Source organism: Penaeus monodon, chromosome 33 (assembly GCF_015228065.2).
Source record: "Penaeus monodon isolate SGIC_2016 chromosome 33, NSTDA_Pmon_1, whole genome shotgun sequence".
Taxonomy (NCBI): domain Eukaryota; kingdom Metazoa; phylum Arthropoda; class Malacostraca; order Decapoda; family Penaeidae; genus Penaeus; species Penaeus monodon.
In genome coordinates this window covers 13,239,242-13,239,502 of record NC_051418.1, presented here as the reverse complement: position 1 = coordinate 13,239,502, position 261 = coordinate 13,239,242, and positions in this window count along the sequence as shown.

Below are 261 nucleotides of genomic sequence, written 5' to 3'. Positions count from 1 at the left end.
CCCCATTCCGCCATTCTCTCGTGAAAAACAACAATCTGAAACATCACAATTGATAATCACGTTTCGTGTGTTTTGTTCTCTTTTTGATCGCTATCCCCATAAAACAACATTGGGCGTCAGAGAAAGGGCCCCTTTGAAACAGCATTTATAAAATGAAGCATATCAAACTGCATGTTGACCACAAAATTGGTTTATCAGATGAGTTATGCAGCAAAAAAAAGGCCTGTTTGTTTGGGGATGGCAATGGTCTTTAATAACCCC